Source organism: Zalophus californianus, chromosome 14, assembly GCF_009762305.2.
Source record: "Zalophus californianus isolate mZalCal1 chromosome 14, mZalCal1.pri.v2, whole genome shotgun sequence".
Classification (NCBI taxonomy): domain Eukaryota; kingdom Metazoa; phylum Chordata; class Mammalia; order Carnivora; family Otariidae; genus Zalophus; species Zalophus californianus.
This window is the reverse complement of record NC_045608.1, coordinates 61,465,637-61,474,839: the sequence shown is the minus strand read 5'-3', so window position 1 is coordinate 61,474,839 and position 9,203 is coordinate 61,465,637.

Here is a 9,203-nt window from a genome sequence, read left to right as displayed (position 1 = left end):
AAAGCAAGTCCTAGATACCATAGGGATGGGAAAATGCTCTATCTCTACCCTCTTAGGTTCAGTGGGCGGGGCCCATGAATCAAACTGATAAAAGGCAGATTAATAGAAGAAAGAGGTTTATTACATCTGCATATGGGAGCTTCACAAAAAAAAAAAAAAAAAAAGAGTGGAAACACGAAGAAGCCATCGGCCCAGAGATTTAAACCATTTAAACAAAGTGTGGAAAAGGAGGAGGCTGTAGGAAAATGAGTAGGAAATATAAGGTAAATAGGGTTGTTCAGTAAAGTTCATCCTGCAAATCCGTATCATCTCCGATGATGAAAGTTGTCTTCTGCTCATTCTCCTTTTGTTGGTACAGGAGAAGAAGACACCTTTCTAAATGGAAATTTCCTTTACAAAAGGGAAATTTATGCCCTGTTTCTAGGAGGCTGGAGAGCTTTTCCTATGTCTACTGTTTCTCAGTCACCTTCACCTCAAATTAATCCTATGCAAAAGGGGTATGATTTGAGGTGGTACATTCTGGTCCCCTTCATGTGAAGTATAAAGTGTTGTATATAAAATCAAAAGAATAATGCATATTTTGTATGATTGTTTAGTTTTGTAAACAAGCTATTTTGATTATTGTAACTTTGTTGGCTCATTATTCTTTTTACTATCATTAAGTAGGGATTCTGTTCAGTGTTATGAATATGTTATCTCATATGGCACTTGATAACAGGCCCTGTGAAGTTTGTGGTATTAGTGCTCTTTTAAAGAAAAGAAAACCAATTCACAGAGGAGAAGTAACTTCTTGAAGGTTAACAGCCAGTCAGTGGTAGACATGTAACTTGAGTCTAAGTCCAAGTATTGTATTCTTTCTCCAGGTGTGAAGCCTGGTAGGAGAGATAAGTAGAAGTATAGGAAGAGAAAACTTCTTGGGGGGCTGGAGCTCTTCGCCAAAACAAAGTATAGCCACAGGAAATGCATTTAGTTAAAATAGAAATATAAATTACAAAAACACATCATATATATAGAAGGCTTAAGAGCCAGTGTGTCAAAAAAAAAAAAAAAAAAAGCCTTACATTTACTACATTCTCAATGTGTACCAAATGTATAACATGCTTTTCAAAACATACTTCTCAAAAAAGTATACTGCTATCCATTAGAATAGCTAAAGTCAGGGTTGGTGACAACATCAAATGCTGGAGACAATGTAGAGCCACAGGAACTCTCATTCATTGCTGGTGGGAATGCAAAATGGTATGGATACTTTGGAAGACAGTATGGTGATTTCTTACAAACTAAATATACTCTTACCATATTATCCAGTAATTGTGCTCAAATGGCTTGAAAACTTATGTCCACACAAAAATCTGCACGTTTGTTTATTGTAGCTTTATTCATAATTGCTAAAACTTAGAAGGAACCAAGAGGCCCTTTAGTAGGTGAATGGATAAACTATGATACATCCAGTCAATGGAATAGTATTAACACACAAAAAAGCAAGCCATCAAGCCATGAAGACATGAAGGAAACTTAATACACATTACAAAGTGAAAGAAGCTAATCGGGAAGGCTACACACTATACAATTTCAACTGTATGACGTTCTGAAAAAGGCAAAACTACAGAGACAGGAAAAAGATCTGCGATTGTCAGGGGTTGTGTGTGGAGAGATGAAAAGACAAAGCACAGAGAATTTTAGGGCAGTGAAAATACTCTGTATGATACTATAATGGTAGATATATGTAATTATATATTTGTTCAAACCCATAGAATGTACACCACCAAGACTGAACTGTAATGCAAACTATGGACTTTGGGTGATTATGATTGGTCAGTGTAGGCTTATCTTTGGTAAAAGATGTACCATCTGGTGGAGGATGTTGCTCATGGGGGAAGCTAGGCATGTGTGAGGGCAAAGAGTATATGGGAAATCTCAGTACCTTCCTCTTAATTTTGTTGTGAACTTAAAACTGCTCTAAAAAAATTAAGTCTAAAAATACATATATACTGCTCTCTGAATTTACCGACAATGTATTATGCTTGCTTCTAAACTTGTTTCTAAGAGGATAGGTCAGGCAAGGATAGGGAGGTAGTTTAAGACCTGACCTGGTACCTGCCTCTGGGGCAAGGTAGTGATGTAGGAAATGAATCAAATATAGAAGCTAACTATAGTGACACATCTGAGTAGGAGAGGGCCAGTACTATCAGAGAAAGACAAACGTGAAACATGGTTTAGGAAAGAGCCAACATTTAGGTTTCTGGTAATGGAGAATGAAACTCCAGGCAGTAGCTTGGACTCAGGAGACTGGGGATTATGCAGATATCTTCTTAGATAAACAATATATCCCTTGTCTCCAAGCCACTAGGAAGAACATATGAAAAAGTTTCAGTCTAACATGATGGGTAAAATAAGGCAGGATGGCAGGTCTACTTATCACTCAGTGGTAGTTGTAGTAGATTTCCAGTGTTTGAAGCCATCTAGGATAATTGGCTGAGTAAATCTCTTTCAAGGCTTACAGACTTTTCTATAAACTATCAACCCTGGTGGAAACAACTTGAATATTTCAGGGAATATGGGCCACACTGCCTATACAAGTTCACATATAAAATTAGCCATCATAATGCTGATGAAAATGTGTCAATGAATTTTAAGGAAAACATTAAAGAATCAAAATATGTGTATGTGATTTTTGTCTTAAACTTAAAAATCCTTTAGTATAATCACTTATGATCCTAGATGTGAAAGAGGGACCACATTAAGTCTTTTGGGGCAAATGAGAAGAAGCAGAAAAATCACTGGAAAATTGCCTTAATTATCTTGGGAACTGGAGCAGAGCCAATCTTTACTTGGGAGCATTGGTGAAAAAACTGGAGGGCCAGGTAATTATGGTGGCAAGGAAACAAGATGAAAAAAGAGAATTCTGACATTAGGCTGCAGGAGCAGAAGTGTAACCCCTAGAACAAGAAAGGCAACTGTCCTGCTTTGTTCACACTTGTGAAATCATATTTTGGTTATATTAATTGTAAGGCACTATGTTTGTTTTAAGTCCCTATAATATCATCAGCCATGTGTGATAGGGCTTGTGTCATAGCTGTAGAAAATTATCTTCTAATTGTTAGACATGTATATTACTTGCTCATTTATGTCTCAGAGATTGAAACCAGATACACCATGATGATTTGGACTTACAACCACATTTGCTTATATCCTATGATGGCATTGCCTTTTTATACTGCAACTCAAGCACACTGCTCTCCAATTTCTTCACTGAGAATATATGATAAGCACTCCCCAAGCCAAGAGAAGAATAACATTAGGATGTATTTTTCTCTGGTCTGTTTGTATTTTTAAGGCAGACAGCAGAGAAAAGTTAAAGATTAACTGAAGGATGTAATAGTAAATTTTTAGACTATATGACATATTGCTGAAAAGAGTCCTTCAAAATGCCCCTGAAATGACCCTACAGAGGTACCTAGCTCCTCTTATTTTATATAAAATGGAACTAATAGAAACTGAAGATGTATTATGAATAATGAGGCTGAATTTTAATAAAAACCATGTCTTTACTAATCTAAATGTTCATTCCATCAAAATGAAAAGAATGTTAATCTAAGTGCTATTCTCCTGACACTTAGAAGCCTTGATTCATTCTATTAAGATTCCTCTCCACTCTTTCAATGCCCTAAGATAATAGAGAAGCTATGTTTATTTTTTAAACAAATAGGTAATTTTTCTGGACGCAATCTTTATAGGAAATGTTCCAATGTATTTATAAAACAGAAGGAAAGTTCCCAGTACAATAGAGCCTCCACATAGTGTACAATTGTACAATTTAGGCTCTTGACTAGTAAAATACTTTTCTCAGTTCAGTGAAAATAGTTATTGATTAAGAATTGTATGGATACTATTTTGCTGGGTTCTGAACAGTATAGTTTCCATCTTCTAAAAATATCAACTCTATCTGAGGAAAACAGACATTATAATAGAATCAGCTAAATTATCATATGAAACAGGGTAAGAATAAATGTTATACATTATTAGTTGTGCACAGAAGCAACATAATATTTTCAGGGCCTAGGACAATCATGTAAATGAAGACCCATGTATCATGTATCTAAGCATTTAGAAGTTTTAAGCATTCATAAGAAACTGAAAGGCCAGGTTTGAGTTTGGGATTCTCAGGGTCCCTGTTGCTCTGCTGGAATATAGGCTCAGGGAGAGCCCACACCAGCCCATCTTCAGTAGCAGCCTGCATCTTTGTTTTTGTGCACCCCTGGCTCTGGACTGTGCTGCAAGTGACACCTCTTATGCAGGCATATAGTTCAGTCCACATGTCCAAGTTCCATCCACATTCTTCACAGCTACTCTTTGGTCAATGCTCATGCTGGTGATGGGATAGACCTTCTGAAAGAGGAGTATGAAGAAGATACCAGCTTTCAGGCTGAACTGGATGTTCAACTGGGCCCCAAATATGAGTAGGATTTGAGATTTCCTGAGAAGAGAAAAAATCCATTGTAAATAGGACAAAAAATAAGATCAAAGCCATGGGGAAAGAAATTATATTAGAGGTTGGAGTTGTAGGTGCTATTTTGTTTTCATTGATGGAACTTACAAGAGCAGAGAGTTCATATTAGAAAAGAGTAACAATTAAGACAAAAACTCTTCTTGAGTGATTCTGCCTGTAACTGCAGAATTACATTAAAAAATTACTGGAATTAAAGTCAAGATGTTTCTCAATCTAATTCTAGACTAACTTTTCATCCTCATTGCTCATCCCATTATTTTTTTCCCCAACTCTGAACAAAGAATGTGACGTTTGACTTGACAATGAAATTTAACACTTATTTTATTTTATTTTAAGATTTTATTTATTTATTTGACAGAGAGAGAGAGACAAGCGAGAGAGGGAACACAAGCAGGGGGAGTGGGAGAGGGAGAAGCAGGCTCCCCACCGAGCAGGGAGCTCAGGGGCTCGATCCCAGGATCCTGGGATCATAACCTGAGCCGAAGGCAGATGCTTAACAACTGAGCCACCCGGGTGCCCCCAAATTTAACACTTTTAAATCTAGAAAACCATTGTTGTATATGGTCAATAAACCTTTATGCTCTATATTTACCTGTCACATCAGTTTAGCTTATCATTCCTCATTCATGCAAATTTTGGCCTCCACATTTTAAATTATGATTTTTTTTAGGTCAAATATACACACTCCATGTACTGTATAGATAACTCTTCCAAACTTTTATAGTTTATCTCAAATATTGACCAATCATGGAAATATTTCTATTTTCCATGGAAGAATTAACGGATCCTATTCCATATTCTCATAGAAGTGTGTTTGTATCATATCACATACTTATATATAGTTTGTAACTATTAGATAGTAAATACTTTATGACAATGATAATGTTTTATTTGCATTTGCCAAGATCAAATATTCAGTTAATAGTTGGTTAATAAGTTTGAAGTATTTTTTAATTTAATGTCAGTATAATAAGTAATGGGCTTGAACTCTCAAGTAAGTAAGTCTTTCGGAATATAAAAAGGTCATGGGGTACTTGCTTCTGAATCAAATTTCTTAAAATGCCAAAAAAATATTTCACTTCAGCCAAAAGATGCCAAAAGATTCCTCATCCTGAGCACTTGGCCTCGGTACAGTTTCATTGTGGAGATGAGCTTGGTTTGAAAGAGTTCCCATTGGAGTTTATGGTGTTTTCTCTAGTTTAAGTCCCATTTATCACTAGATCCCCCCTTATTTAAGGAAAACCACCAACAAGCTGAAATCCTTCCTGTCACTTTATTACAAACTTCACAGAGCTTTAGCCATGACAGCAAACATCAACAAGAGCCATGAAGTGTTTGGCACTGCCCATCAATCATAGCTTGGGTACAAAGTGAAGGAGAGGTTTTTCTTTGTAGTGGGTATTCTAGAGAGAACCATGGTTATCTCAGGTAAGTTTGATTGTAAATGACATTCCTTAATACTGTGAACACAAATGATTTCCACCCAATATTCTCTTTTCTTCCTTCTGAATGTTAGTTTGTTCCATCAAAGATAAAATATTAAGTGCCATAACCAGAGTTTAGACCAGAAGGTAATAATCCTGATGATGCTTTTGGAATGACTGTGTTCAATATGGCAGGATTATTTTAGGGTTAATTGGCCTTTGTTTCTGAGTTGCTTATGAAAATTCAATATAGTTATAAAACACCATAATGTAGCAATTTGTATTTCCAACTATTGGTTCTCATTGAGTTTTCCAAGACTGCAATTTTTTTGATAATAAGGGCATTGTCTTTTATTGATTTATATTACTTTTTTCTCTTTTCCTTTGGCTGGGACTGAGATTTTTCAAAAAGTAGTTATATTTCCTTATTATGAGACTCTAAAATGTTTAAGAAATAAATTGGGAATCTATTCTGATAACCAGTGCAGATTTTGTCTCTATACCACAAAAAAAATCCCTAACTTAAAGATTCACTGAATCGGAATTTGGATTGATAAATCAGTGAGTGTCTGTGTGTGAAGTGTGTGTGTTTTTCAAATTTTACTCTTCAACCAGATTGCTGGCATCACGGAAATAAGATGTGTGCGACAGAAAAGAGAGGATAGATATTTTCTTTTCATTTAGTCAGTTTTGAAGCAGAGTTAATGAATGATTAATTCCATTTCTGAGGTCATACAGCTGGCTAAACCAAAGGTAAAATCAGAGTCTGGGTAAATTCCCTTCAACTCTGGCCAGATTCCCATTTCGCATTAAAGAAAAAATTTCTATTTCAATAACCATTTTAAAGAAACTTATAACGAGCCTAATGAAGTAATAGCCACGATCCAGTTCCTTCCACAAATACAAACCACACTTTACCTAAACCACTGAGTTTTCAAATGACAGAGATCCCACAGCAGATAAGTTGAGAAAACATAGAAGACATAGAGTCAGTCTGTCCTCAATACTGGACAAAATCCTCAAAACCCTTACCCATACTGGCTCAGTCATTTCCACTTCTGATTCATAGGAAAGAATATAAAATAAAACCCTCAATGTTTTATACTTATCTGACCAAATCTACAGTATCCCTTGAGTTCGTGTCTGTGACTGAGAAAACTCTTAGTAGAAATAATTTTTTTGTTACTAAAACTGCTTTTGACCTTTAGACCCTTTCTGGCCTTCACTTCAAAATTGTGTGTGTGGCACATGAATGAAAATCAGAGGAACTGCAAGGTCATCAGGCGATGACAGAAAACAAAACAGTATCTGAGAGAAGAAAGATGCCAAAGCAAAAGCAGTTCTGCTCTCATTAAACAGTCTCTCTCAGTTCTCTTCCCCATTACTGTGACTGACAAGCATTGCATCATGTCAGAGAGGAGAGAGATAAGCAACCTGGGAATAGGGAAAAACAAGTGTTTGGAGGAAGATTTTAGTACCTGCTGTGTGATTTCTGGCTTCCTCAAATGTGAACACAAGAAGGGGTGTGGGGAAAAAGCTAGACATGGGAATCTTTTGGGTACCAACAATACTTTATTTGAAAATAGATCATACAAACCCTTTCAGTTGTCCTCTAAATTGATATATTTTTTAAAGATTTTATTTATTTATTTGACAGAGAGAGAGCATAGGCAGGTGGACTAGCAGACAGAAGGAGGAGAAGCAGTTTCCCCGTTGAGAAAGGAGCCCGACGCAAGTCTTGATACCAGGACCCTAGGATCATGACCTGAGCCCAAAGCAGTTGCTTAACCAACTGAGCCACCCAGGCGCCCCTCAACTGATATTTAAAAAGGTATCTGGTGTTCTGGCTTTAGCTTGGAGGTACAGAGTTAGAAAGGGCCTCATTTCCACTCTCACACGAGAAAAAAGCTGAGCAAACTGCCAAGTAACAGCTTTTCTGAATCCATTGGAGAACTCGGGTGGCAGGGCACTTCACTAACCCGAAATCTAAGAAAGACAGGTGCCTCAGGAGAAACAGATCTTGAGTATTTGCTTCCTTGGAACCAAATAGGCGAATTCAGCTAACGACTTTTAATGAATTGCTGTGAGAGTGAGTGAGAGTATGAAGGCTCTGAGGATTACATAAACCGGAGGTGGGAGGCAGTATTTCCTCTTGAAGATTTTTTATTCCACATATCCTACCAGGAAGTCACAGGGAAGATCAGGAAGAATACTGAGACAGTTCCCCCTGGGGTTTGTGGGGGTGGCAGGGGAAGGGGAACAGCAGCCACTAAAGAAACCCTGCCTGGACTATCATTCCCATCTCTCCTAAAAGACAACAGTCTTGAGACGCTGCTGGAAACCCGCAAGGGCTGTAGAAGAAGAATAAGGGGAAAACCCTTCTCCTACAGAACGAACTAGGGTATGTGTTAACCTAGCTCCACAGGGATGGAGGGGCAAGAAAAATTGTGAGAGTCTCACCTTGACCTAGGGTTTGTCTAAGACCGATGCTTAATCAAAACATTAGAGAACATCCCACCTCCCCCACTTCTCTACCAGACTAACAAGCATAGAATAAAGACGGCAGTAGAATACAGTTGGGAGAGATACAAGAGACTGCAGATTTTATATTTTTTTAGCAATGACTTATGTTTAGGATGCTGGCCGCATTCCTAAATTATTTTCTCAGTGTCTGAACCCCACCCTTGCCTTTGTGTATTCTCCTTTGTGCTTTGACCCTGAGACAAAGAGAAATTAAAAAGAGATGGAATAGAAAACATTTAGCAAAATGGAAGATTTTAAAAAGATATCCAATTGAAAATGTATCAATCAATATAAGAATGTTAAAAAAAATTAAGGGTAACTCATCTCACAGGAATCTAAAATTTTATTTATTCTCATATAGACCATACTAATCTCAGTTTTTTTCCACTGAGTTGTGGAAATGAGTATTTTCTATTACCTCTCAGGTCAAATTATATGGGAATGCATGTTTCCTCATACAACGTTGGAATGGAGAATTTCACTACATGTAAAATATATTACTTTAAATAACATGATATATCAAAAACTGATATCCAGCAAATATTTATTTAAAAGTCTACAAATTTGCAAACAAAATGCAGTCAAATGGTTGATCCAAGAAAAGCAACTGATAAGACTAATGATTTTATTAAATAGACTAGATCAGCTGGGGAACGACTATCCTGTGGAACAAAAATAGCATCCATCTTTCTCATAGGCAATCATGTCAGAGTTTGGGAGGAACTGGTAATTCCTAGAATTTTTGC